Genomic DNA, 10,893 nt, shown 5'->3' on the forward strand with positions numbered 1-10,893 from the left:
CTCGTAAATCAAAATTGTATTTAACGAGGTCATTATTAATTCTTATATTAAAATACAACACGTAACTATACCTAGAAATACTAACTCATACCTGTTGCAATAAAGCAGTGTTCGGTCTGTCAGTCAAAAATGTTACTATCACATCAAAAAACTTTTAATCTAGGAGAATGTGTTCGCCCTGCACTCTAACAATGGCGATTACCGGAGATGCGAGGTTTACACCACAAACTACATATCGCTGGAGTTGTGAGTTTTTCATTATTGCCGCCCGATGGCGACACCGTACAACTCGAAGAAGGAAGGTTTCAACAGGCTATGTGGCATAATTGTCTACATTTGGTAATGGAGTTACGTGGATTTAATTGTCAGGTGGAGTTATGAGGTTTTCATTGCCTAGCGACGATAAGTAAACGCAAATATGTGCATGAAATGAACAGTGTTCAGCAAAGGCGTTCCTGATTTCAAAAATAAAATCTCAATAACTAAGAGTGACAGACAAGTGCACCAAAATGTATGTTAATTGTGAAAGCTGCAAAAACTTTGCGTAGAAGTTTCGAAATAGTTTGAAAAGCTGCTAACATGTGGCACTGTATGCTTACTGCTTTAGTGGGCATAATTAAACTCCTCATCTGCAAACAGTCCTTGCAGTCATATCACAATATTTTCGAAATGTCCATCAGTAACGTTACGGAAGCGGTGCAAACGAACAATGAAAGTTGCCATCACATCCTGCAGTGTCTTAACGGAAATGGATTCAGATGCCACACAGCTCACCAATTCAATACCGTCCAGCGTGGCAGAATTTATTTATTTATTTATTCCAAGTGATCTGTTGGTACACAGTGTGTTGCAGATGCCGGAAAATATCATTTAACATTGTTAACATATATTAACATAGGCCTACAGTATCCTGATGTATTATATTGCTCAATGTTTTCAATTTAACACAAACAGCAAGATTACTGTTCTAAGTATTCATTTACAGAGTAAAAACAGTGACACAATAAATATGACTTCATGGCTTTGCTAAATTTTATGTTGTCTTCGATGGACTTAATACTAGTGAGAAGATTGTTGAACAGTTGGAGGCCCATGTGGAAAGCTCCTTTTTGTACACAGTTGAGTGTTTGTACAACATGCAGGTTTGAGTTTTTCCTGGTGTTGTGTTCATGTATTTCATTGTTTTTTACAACTCTGGTGTCAGGTGGCACTATGTGGTTTCCGAAAAATTTTAGAGTCTCAAGAATGTAGAGGCAAGGCAGTGTAAGGATTTCCAACTTTCTGAAGATGGGTTTGCAGGAGTCTCTGGGTTTGCTCCCAGTAATAATCCTCATTGCTCTCTCCTGGATTCTGAATGTGCTCAGAGCAGTTGGAGAATTTCCCCAGAATATTACACCATATTTTAGGTGGGCTTTTTATGTAAGCGTAGTATGCACAGGTTAATGTTTTCAGGCTAGCACATGTTTTCAGTACTCTCAATGCATAACAGCCAGTACAGATCCTGGCATTTACCTTTCCTGTATGTGTATTCCATTTCAGGTTATCTTGAACCCACAGACCCAGAAATTTGAAAACAGTGTCGGTATCTATTGACTGGTTATTTACAGTGACAAGTGGCTGAGAGGAATTTGCAATTTGTGTTGTGTGAAAGTTCATAGAAGCTGTCTTTTTGGTGTTGATAGTTAATCTGTTGATTTTAGCCCAGTTGCTGAGTTGTTCAGTGGCCAAGTTCACAGCTTTTTGCACAGCCTCTGTATTGTCCCCTTTGAGGAGTACAGTCCTGTCATCAGCAAATATTATTGTTTTGTGTGCATCAACATTCAGACTCAAGTCATTAATATACAGGAGGAAAGAGTAGGGGTCCCAATACTGAGCCCTGTGGAACACCTTGCATTAGTTTTATTACTTGATAGTTTCTCGGTTAATGAGTTGCTTTGTCTATTAGTATATTTCATGCTGACTCTCTGCATCCGATTGATTAGGAATGTAGCAATCCAGTTGTTTGCAATTCCTTTGATACCATAGTGTTCTAATTTTCCCAGTAATATATTGTGGTCAATAGTGTCAAAAGCCTTTGGCAGATCCAGAAATATTCATGTTATGGGTTGTTTTCTATCTAACAAATCTAATAGCGTATTTATGCAATCATATACTGCAGTTTCAGTAGATTTGTTGCTTCTGAACCCATGTTGTGCTAAACATAGTAAAGCTTTTTTTCTATTAAGTCCATCATTTTTTTGTACATTATTTTTTCAAAAACTTTAGAAAAGCAGGATGAGATTGAGATAGGCCTGTAGTTATTCATACATTTATTATCACCTTTTTTGAAGACAGGAATTACTTTAGAAAGTTTCAGAGCTTCAGGGAAGATACCTGCCTGGAAAGAACAGTCACCGAGGTGAGTTAATGGTTCAACAATTGTGTGTTAACAATTTTTGATTACAGCTGCTGGGATACCATCAATTCCAGCTGAATATGGATTTTTTAACTCTCTGAGGGCTTTTGCAACATCATTTTCAGTGACTTTGGTAATAAAAATTGACTCTGCACATATGTGATATTTTTGGTTTGCTGGTTGGTAATTTGTGTTAGGAATATTTTGGACCAACTTTTCAGCTATGCTCGTAAAGAAATTGTTGAAGGAGTTCACAACAACTTCGGGATTAGATATAGATTCATTGTTGAGTTTGATTTCTATGTTCGTGTGTGAAGCTTTCATTTCCCCTCTTTCCCTTTTTGTGATATTCCACATTGCTTTTACTTTATTGCTAGATTTTGATCAATGTACTCATCATTCTGCACCCTTTTTGCTTGTCTTATCACTCTTCTTAGGATACATGTGTAGTTTTTATAGTATTCTGTTACTTGGGGGGAGTCACCACTTTGTGACTTGACTCCGGGAAACAGTGTCTTTCAATATTCCCCACAAAAAGTAGTCACAAGGACCACGTAGGGCGAATATGTAGGCCACTCAATCATATCGCCAGTAAGCTTACAATCATCCAACGCAATGACTATATTCCTGGAGTATTAATAAAAAAAAAGTTCAAATGTGTGTGAAATCTTATGGGACTTAATTGCTAAGGTCATCAGTCCCTAAGCTTACACACTACTTAACCTAAATTATCCTAAGGACAAACACACACACCTATGCCCGACGGAGGAGTCGAACCTCCAGCGGGACCAGCCGCACTGTCCATGACAGAAGCGCCTTAGACCGGCCGGCTAATCCCGCGCGCGCGTATTCATCAAGAAAGGGAAATACCTGTTCGATGTGATGTGTTCTAGCACCATCCTGCATGACCACTCTGTGACTGGTCAATCCTCCGACACCAGATGTGTGTCGACAAACTGTTCCAAAATTGCACCGTAACGTTCACTGAAAGTTTCTTGCATGAAAAACGGGCCACTAATGCTCTACTGCATATTCCAACCCAAACAATGACCTTGGGAGAATACAGTTGTTTTGCCGGCCGCTGTGGACGAGCGGTTCTAGGCGCTTCAGTCCAGAATCGCACTGCTGCTACAGTCGCAGGTTCGAATCCTGCCTCGAGCATGGATGTGTGTGATGTCCTTAGGTTAGTTAGGTTTAATTAGTTCTAAGTCTAGGGGACTGATGACCTCAGATGTTAAGTCTCATAGTGCTTAGAGCCATTCGAACCATTTTGAAATACAGTTGTTTTGCTTCACGCAAATGGGGATTTTTGGAACCCCAAAATCGCCAGTTTTGTTTACACGACTCCACTGCAGTGCAAATGTTCTTCATCTGTGAACCAGCCCACATCAAATCCTTCATGATCAATCATAGTGAGAATGTAGTAAGCTAAGTCAGCCCTCTGTCGTGCAGCTCGCATAGGTGTGAATGTAAACATGTGTCAGCTTTGTCTCAGTATTTTCTGCATGCTGAAACGCTTCAAACCAGTCTCTGCTGGAGTTCCTCAGATGGGTTTCCTTGGATTTGCTGAATAATTCCAGAAACTGTGGCGACATTTTCAGGAGTAACTACACTTTGCCTGGGGCCAACATTCCTCGACAGATCAACAGTCACACTCCTTGTACATTGGAGTCTGGTGAAGAGCCTGCGTATAGTTTTTGCATCATGTCATTTTGGAACATTAAATCGTATTTGAAAACTACACCTCATTGCCATGTGGCTGTATGCTACACTGTGGTATTCTAGCACTAGAAAACATGTTGCTCAATGGAATACATGAGTTCTACCTCTTCCTTTGGAATGCTAACCATCTTTCAGGTTCAATGGTGTAACTGTTCGTTCTGAGCTGCTGTGCGCTATTTATAGGCACTATGCATTGCGATTACAGTGCCATCTGTTAGCAGCTTTTGGAACTATTTCGAAACTTATGTATAAAATTCTAGGAGCTTTCACAACAAACATGCCATTTATTGTAATTGTCTATCGGTCTTAGTTTTCAGGATATTTCATTTTGAAATTAGGAACACCTTCACTGAACACACCATAGGTATTGTGACCAAACAATTACGTTTAAACGTGGAATGATAAGTTAACTCACCAATCAAATTAACATAAACGTGATTTGTGTATGGATGAAAACGTAACAGTACATGATAATGTACAAATGGTCCTGCAAAACTGTATAATGTAAAATTAAGGTAATACCAAATACAATTTTCATAGATCAGTTATTATTTAAAACATGTTCACATTTCACAGAACACAATCCAGGAAACCATAATACTACTGCTAATGTATAGAGAGAGAATTATTGACTGAAATTCTTTTACAGTAACTTAAAATGTGCTTTCTCACAGTAACACATAGTTTCATATATACTTAGCCAGTAACTATCGAGAATTAAGCATATATTTCTATGGACTTTAACTACTAACATTTCAGTACTACCATTTCAAACTAAAAATAAAGCAGTTGGAAGGGAATATCCATATCTTCCTTGAAGAGGTACATTTAGCAATCTAACATATAGCTGTGACAACTAACTGAAATAATGTACCATACTGTTAATTTTCAAATATAAATTGTCTCAAAAAAGTGCAAGTGATTCATGAACGAGAATATTCTAATTAATGCCTGATGTGGCCTTATAGGCAACATATGAAAATAGATCTAATTGTGCACAGCTCATAGTTAAAGACTCTGAGACAGAGCCACCTGAAAATATACACTGTGAATCATAATTCCACCAACAAACTTTCTGAAACTTTAAGGGAGGCCTTCTGATTTTTTTGATGTAAGGGGCCCATGATCTCTAGTGGCTCATTAGAAAGTAATAATTAATTATGATTAATTCAGTTTGCTATAGCAATCACCCTTGTTTCTGTGAAAATATTTTCACAATAGTGAAGAAGCCTTTAATCCACACATATTATAAAAAAGTATATACAGGGTGTTTCAAAAATGACCGGTATATTTGAAACGGCAATAAAAACTAAACGAGCAGCGATAGAAATACACCGTTTGGTGCAATATGCTTGGGACAACAGTACATTTTCAGGCAGACAAACTTTCGAAATTACAGTAGTTACAATTTTCAACAACAGATGGCGCTGCGGTCTGGGAAACTCTATAGTACGATATTTTCCACATATCCACCATGCGTAGCAATAATAGTCTCTGAATGAAATTACCCGAAACCTTTGACAACGTGTCTGGCGGAATGGCTTCACATGCAGATGAGATGTACTGCTTCAGCTGTTCAATTGTTTCTGGATTCTGGCGGTACACCTGGTCTTTCAAGTGTCCCCACAGAAAGAAGTCACAGGGGTTCATGTCTGGCGAATAGGGAGGCCAATCCACGCCGCCTCCTGTATGTTTCGGATAGCCCAAAGCAATCACACGATCATCGAAATATTCATTCAGGAAATTAAAGATGTCGGCCGTGCGATGTGGCCGGGCACCTTCTTGCATAAACCACGAGGTGTTTGCAGTGTCGTCTAAGGCAGTTTGTACCGCCACAAATTCACGAAGAATGTCCAGATAGCGTGATGCAGTAATCTTTCGGATCTGAAAAATGGGCCAATGATTCCTTTGGAAGAAATGGCGGCCCAGACCAGTACTTTCTGAGGATGCAGGGACGATGGGACTGCAACATCGGGCTTTTCGGTTTCCCGTATGCGCCAGTTCTGTTTATTGACGAAGCCGTCCAGGTAAAAATAAGCTTCGTCAGTAAACCAAATGCTGCCCACATGCATATCGCCGTCATAAATCCTGTGCACTATATCGTTAGCGAATGTCTCTCGTGCAGCAATGGTAGCGGCGCTGAGGGGTTGCCGCGTTTGAATTTTGTATGGATAGAGGTGTAAACTCTGGCGCATGAGATGATACGTGGACGTTGGCGTCATTTGGACCGCAGCTGCAACACGGCGAACGGAAACCCGAGGCCGCTGTTGGATCACCTGCTGCACTAGCTGCGCGTTGCCCTCTGTGGTTGCCGTACGCGGACGCCCTACCTTTCCAGCACGTTCATCCGTCACGTTCCCAGTCCGTTGAAATTTTTCAAACAGATCCTATATAGTATCGCTTTTCAGTCCTTTGGTTACATTAACCCTCCGTTGAAAACTTCGTCTTGTTGCAACAACACTGTGTTCTAGGCAGTGGAATTCCAACACCAGAAAAATCCTCTGTTCTAAGGAATAAACTATGTTGTCTACAGCACACTTGCGCGTTGTGAACAGCACACGCTTACAGCAGAAAGACGACGTACAGAATGGCGCACCCACAGACTGCGTTGTCTTCTATATCTTTCACATCACTTGCAGCGCCATCTGTTGTTGAAAATTGTAACTACTGTAATTTCGAAAGTTTGTCCGCCTGAAAATGTACTATTGTCCCAAGCATATTGCAACAAACTGTGTATTTCTATCGCTGCTCGTTTAGTTTTTATTGCTGTTTCAAATATACCGGTCATTTTTGAAACACCCTGTATGTGTGTGCATGTTTGTGTGTGTGTGTGTGTGTGTGGGTGTGTGTGTGTGTTTCCCATATCCCCTCCTAAACCACTCGATCAATTTCAACCAAACATGATACACATATACCTCACTGTCAGGCGATAATCGCTGTGGGGGTGGAAGCAAAGAAGAATTGTGGCCCATGATGGTTGAATTCCCAGATTTTATTCATCTGGTATTTGAGAATGAGAACATTTAGCGACTTGAAACAAACTTTATGTTCTATCCTCTAGAAGAGGAGGGAGACTAGCTGAAGTGAAACATACACTTTGCAAAAGCAACCATTTATTACAAGAACTAAGCTAAACAGAGCCTCTGAGAGTAACGTCTACGAAACTTGAGAATAGCAATGTACGGAGGAGCAGCGAAGATCAACAACGACACAGTCCCATGAGGCTCCTAACTCATAGGCGGGCTCCTAATGAGCTGTAACGACACAGTCCTATGAGGCTGAGAGCTCGTTGGTAGTCCCAATAAGGAAACCTCAAACCATGCCTTTGTCTAATGTATGACCATAGCAGCAAATTTCTTGTTTAATCATTATTTCATTATCATCATCAATCTATATAAGGTGTTCATTTTAACTGAAGACATTGAAATATCTCGAAAACTACACATTGGAACAAAAAAAGGCTACAATCCGAATTTGTCTCAGAGGAGGTATCCAACGATAGCACACTCGATCCCCCATCCCATCTATGGATTATAAGTGGCCAACCTGTCCATGAAAGTAAGTGTCATGTATCTGCCTGCATGTATATGTGTATTTGAATTTACAGTGTCAAGTTAGTTATTCTGTTTTTTAAAAACTTGGTATTGTATTTTTATTGTCAATATCACATGCAATTTTCTCCTCAAATTTTATATCTATTAATTCACAATTATGTCACAATTGAAACATTAACAAAACTACATAAAATCGATAAGCTGCAGCAGAAGAATAATACCTGCTCTACATACTGCGTTTTTAGCCTGGAGGTAATTAAAGCTGTGCTTCACATTCTGCAACATGAAAAATTTAAATATATTCGTAACTGTTTACACTCAATGAATAAATCTAATTTCCCCTTTATATCTGAGTAACTTACCCACTGTTTTACAAGAAGTATTCAATATCTTCCTGCAGTAGAAACAACAATGTCAAAATAGTAGAATTAAATTTATAGAAGTAAATTAACTAAAGGATTAATTTAATTGAATGAAATGAAAATATTTCTTGTTAGTAAAAACATAGTTTTCATATCTGAGTTATTTATGGATTAATATAACGTAAATATTGAACAGGATAGCATGTAAATGTACTTGCAAATAAGGACATTTGAATTAATGCTGTTAGCTATTATAGCTGTTACTGGATGTACTGTGATTAGTGTCACCAGGAACATTTAATTTAATGTTGTTTTGTGCTTCATGTCAAGACTGTAAATAAACTGTACAGCTGATATGGAATCAACCAAAAGTTGCACAGCTGTTATAGCAGATGCAACTAGATTTCCTTTACAGACATTGAGGCCTTGTAGTGAGAACCAAGACAGTTACATTTAGCATAGGAACTCATGTTTGGAAACGTACTGTTTTCCTGCTACATGCAAAATACCCCAGTACATTTTCAAATCTTCAGCATTTCGGCGCCACTGTGTAGAATACTGATCATCTAATGCCTTGCATCTACTACAGGTTTATTTACATGCCACTCAGTTGAGTCTTCGATCTGCTCAGAGTAGTTTGTACCTGCTATTGTGCTTGTGCTCTTTGTTCATGTGCATAACTGTGAAGTAGTAATCATCCACTACAGTACAGAATGCAAGGTGTATGTACAGTTCATCTCTAGGGTGTTGCTGTTGACTGTGGTGAACTACCTATTTGCAGAAGACGCCAACACAATGTTTTTATATGGCGAAGCTCAGTGCAAACGGAGGGCTGCTCATCAATTGTATGTGGAACAATTTCCACACTGCCAAACACTTCTACAATCCATCTTTTCTAAGGTTCACTAGGTGGGCCTCAGAGACAGTTGCATTCATCACCAGCTTGGCTGACTGTTGTGCTCCATGGTGATGCTGCACACCCAAGTTTGAAGAGGCCATACTCGATGGAGTGGAAGGAGACATGACAATGAGTACCAGAAAAATAGCAAATAGACTGAATGTGGACCACTGCTCTGTCTGGCCTGTTCTGCATGAGCACCAGCTACACCCATACCACCCCAAGAAGGTACATGCAATGCAGCCATGGGATTTTACATCCCAAACCCATTTCTGCAGGTGGTTCTTGCACTGCTGTGTATATGAACCCAACCTCCCATGGCAGATCCTTTTCAAGCATGAAACCAAGTTCATCAGGGAAGGTGACCTCAGTTCCCACAACAGCCAGTTTTAGATGATGGAAACGCTATGCTGTGTGTCCCCATAAGTTTCAGAAATGATGTGGCCTGAACATTTGGCACGATTCATGGATGCATATGTGGTTGGGCCGTACATTTTTCCATTACATCTCACAGGTGCTGCATTCTTGCAGTTCTTTGATGATGTACTGCAAGGGCTCTTGGAAGGTATGCCACTGCGTGTGTGTCAAAACATGTAATTGCAGCATGGTAGTACGCCACCTGTTTTTTTTTTTTTTTTTCAAATGCAGTATGATATCATCTGAACCAATGGTTTGGGCTACAATGGATTGACCATGGTGGCCCAATTGCATGGCCTGCATGGTCTCCCAACCTGAACCCACTATATAAGTACCTGTGGGATCTTGTGAAATCCTTGACTCCTATGGCATACACCTACTCGTATGGGTTACAACTCTGTTAAATTGGGGAGCATATGTACCAGAACATGACACAGAGATATTGTATTTGTGGTGAGGTCAGTGGTCGTTACATCAAGCCCTACTTGTACAACATGCAGTAAGTGTCAGAGAGAAACATATATTGTGGTATTTTGCGTGTAGCAAGAAAGCTGTGGTTCTGTATGTGGTAAATAACCTCAAAGTCTGTAAAGGGAATTTAATCACCCCCTGTGAATCAAACTTAAAAAATATGCATATCTGAATGGTGGCTGGTTGTCAGAATTAATAGACACACAGAAAAATTACAGACCAGTAATAAGTAAACCTGTGATTAAAATATGTGAGCATCTGAATGATAATATGTCAGTCTCAATCATTATGCATAAAGTATAAGATTACACAATAATTTCACACAATGAATTATCTTGTCTAGAAACAGAATAGGAGCAATGAATTAAGAAATGATGTGTCAGTTTGGATTTTAATTTTTTTTCAGTGATTCACTTAGGTTGGATCTACTGAAATGTGATTTTATATTCCTATTTCCATATACTTGAAGCTGATTGCATAAATTTTTTGCTGATTATTTTTCCTTATTGTAACGTTAGCGACCATATTACGTTTGACTGACAATTCCAAATATTATTTTGAAATGTGTAAACGTTAAAAAGAATGTTTGGTACTGGATTTTAAGCTATTTGGATGTCAGTTTACAGACTGAAATCCCTCATGTAAATTCAGTTCGCCTTGATATTGCAGATGGCTTACATATTACTAATTTTTCAAAGAAAGAAAATAAAATATTAACTAGCAACCCACACTAAAACTAAAGTTCGCAGTGTTGTAAACAAAGAGGAAAACGTCACTCAACTCCAAACAAACGTGCAATGATGGAGGTACCGGTACCGTATATGACTTTCCTAAGCATTGACACAGTTCTTATGGTGCATCTATTCCGTCACTTGTTGTTAATATACGTTTTATAATATCAATACTGACCCTTAGACCACCGATTTTGAAGGTTATACAAATTAAATGCTAGATACCATGAACATCCATAATCAGATTTTGAAAATCTCAGTCACTGGCCGTGAATGATTGGTACGTAAAATTGTGCGTAAAAACTGTACCTGCTATATGACTGATTACAAACGGCATATTTTA

This window comes from Schistocerca americana, chromosome 1 (assembly GCF_021461395.2).
Source record: "Schistocerca americana isolate TAMUIC-IGC-003095 chromosome 1, iqSchAmer2.1, whole genome shotgun sequence".
Lineage (NCBI taxonomy): Eukaryota > Metazoa > Arthropoda > Insecta > Orthoptera > Acrididae > Schistocerca > Schistocerca americana.